The sequence below is a fragment of the Maylandia zebra genome, unplaced genomic scaffold, assembly GCF_041146795.1.
Source record: "Maylandia zebra isolate NMK-2024a unplaced genomic scaffold, Mzebra_GT3a scaffold34, whole genome shotgun sequence".
Classification (NCBI taxonomy): domain Eukaryota; kingdom Metazoa; phylum Chordata; class Actinopteri; order Cichliformes; family Cichlidae; genus Maylandia; species Maylandia zebra.
In genome coordinates this window covers 153,020-155,519 of record NW_027490064.1, presented here as the reverse complement: position 1 = coordinate 155,519, position 2,500 = coordinate 153,020, and positions in this window count along the sequence as shown.

Genomic DNA, 2,500 nt, shown 5'->3' with positions numbered 1-2,500 from the left:
AGCATGGACCTTTTCAGCTGTAAGGGAGGCAAGAGCAAGGTGTGATGTAGGTCCCCGGGGCCTACTGGAGGTCCAGGTCCATGCCCGATGTGAGTAGCAGCCGGCGCCAGCGCGTCCAGGAGCACATCTTTTTCGACCGTAAAGGGAGACAGGAGGCCGACTCACTGCCTCGGCTAAATGGAGAGGGAATTTCAGAAGGGCCAGGGCAAAAGCATGGACCTTTTCAGCTGTAAGGGAGGCAAGAGCAAGGTGTGATGTAGGTCCCCGGGGCCTGCTGGAGGTCCAGGTCCATGCCCGATGTGAGTAGCAGCAGGGCCAGCGCGCCCAGGAGCACATCTTTTTCGACCGTAAAGGGAGACAGGAGGCCGACTCACTGCCTCGGCTAAATGGAGAGGGAATTTCAGAAGGGCCAGGGCACAAGCATGGACCTTTTCAGCTGTAAGGGAGGCAAGAGCAAGGTGTGATGTAGGTCCCCGGGGCCTGCTGGAGGTCCAGGTCCATGCCCGATGTGAGTAGCAGCAGGGCCAGCGCGCCAAGGAGCACATCTTTTTCGACCGTAAAGGGAGACAGGAGGCCGACTCACTGCCTCGGCTAAATGGAGAGGGAATTTCAGCAGGGCCAGGGCACAGGCATGGACCTTTTTCAGCTGTAAGGGAGGCAAGAGCAAGGTGTGATGTAGGTCCCCGGGGCCTGCTGGAGGTCCAGGTCCATGCCCGATGTGAGTAGCAGCAGGGCCAGCGCGCCCAGGAGCACATCTTTTTCGACCGTAAAGGAGACAGGAGGCCGACTCTCTGCCTCGGCTAAATGGAGAGGGAATTTCAGAAGGGCCAGGGCACAAGCATGGACCTTTTTCAGCTGTAAGGGAGGGAAGAGCAATGTGCGATGTAGGTCCCCGGGGCCTGCTGGAGGTCCAGGTCCATGCCCGATGTGAGTAGCAGCAGGGCCAGCGCGCCCAGGAGCACATCTTTTTCGACCGTAAAGGAGACAGGAGGCCGACTCTCTGCCTCGGCTAAATGGAGAGGGAATTTCAGAAGGGCCAGGGCACAAGCATGGACCTTTTTCAGCTGTAAGGGAGGGAAGAGCAATGTGCGATGTAGGTCCCCGGGGCCTGCTGGAGGTCCAGGTCCATGCCCGATGTGAGTAGCAGCAGGGCCAGCGCGCCCAGGAGCACATCTTTTTCGACCGTAAAGGGAGACAGGAGGCCGACTCACTGCCTCGGCTAAATGGAGAGGGAATTTCAGCAGGGCCAGGGCACAGGCATGGACCTTTTTCAGCTGTAAGGGAGGCAAGAGCAAGGTGCGATGTAGGTCCCCGGGGCCTGTTGTCGTACCATAGGCACGAGTGGTGTGTGTGTGTGGCAAAGACTTTCTGCGCAGTGTCCCAGGGGCACGGGGAAAGGTTGTTGTACCATAGGCACGAGAAAAGTTGTCGTACCATAGGCACGAGAAAAGTTGTCGTACCATAGGCACGAGTGGTGTGTGTGTGTGTGGCAAAGTGCTACTGAGCGGTGTACCAGGGGCACGGCGAAAAGTTGTTGTACCATAGGCACGAGAAAAGTTGTCGTACCATAGGCACGAGGAGAGTTTGTGTGGCAAAGTGCTACTGAGCGGTGTACCAGGGGCACGGCGAAAAGTTGTTGTACCATAGGCACGAGAAAAGTTGTCGTACCATAGGCACGAGAAAAGTTGTCGTACCATAGGTACGAGGAGTGTGTGTGTGGCAAAGTGCTACTGAGCGGTGTACCAGGGGCACGGCGAAAAGTTGTTGTACCATAGGCACGAGAAAAGTTGTTGTACCATAGGCACGAGAAAAGCTGTCGTACCAGGGGCACGGAGGAAAGTTGTTGTACCATAGGCACGAGAAAAGTTGTCGTACCATAGGCACGAGGAGAGTTTGTGTGGCAAAGTGCTACTGAGCGGTGTACCAGGGGCACGGCGAAAGGTTGTTGTACCATAGGCACGAGAAAAGTTGTCGTACCATAGGCACGAGAAAAGTTGTCGTACCATAGGTACGAGGAGTGTGTGTGTGGCAAAGTGCTACTGAGCGGTGTACCAGGGGCACGGCGAAAAGTTGTTGTACCATAGGCACGAGAAAAGTTGTTGTACCATAGGCACGAGAAAAGCTGTCGTACCAGGGGCACGGAGGAAAGTTGTTGTACCATAGGCACGAGAAAAGTTGTCGTACCATAGGCACGAGGAGAGTTTGTGTGGCAAAGTGCTACTGAGCGGTGTACCAGGGGCACGGCGAAAAGTTGTTGTACCATAGGCACGAGAAAAGTTGTTGTACCATAGGCACGAGAAAAGCTGTCGTACCAGGGGCACGGAGGAAAGTTGTTGTACCATAGGCACGAGAAAAGTTGTCGTACCATAGGCACGAGGAGAGTTTGTGTGGCAAAGTGCTACTGAGCGGTGTACCAGGGGCACGGCGAAAAGTTGTTGTACCATAGGCACGAGAAAAGTTGTTGTACCATAGGCACGAGAAAAGCTGTCGTACCAGGGGC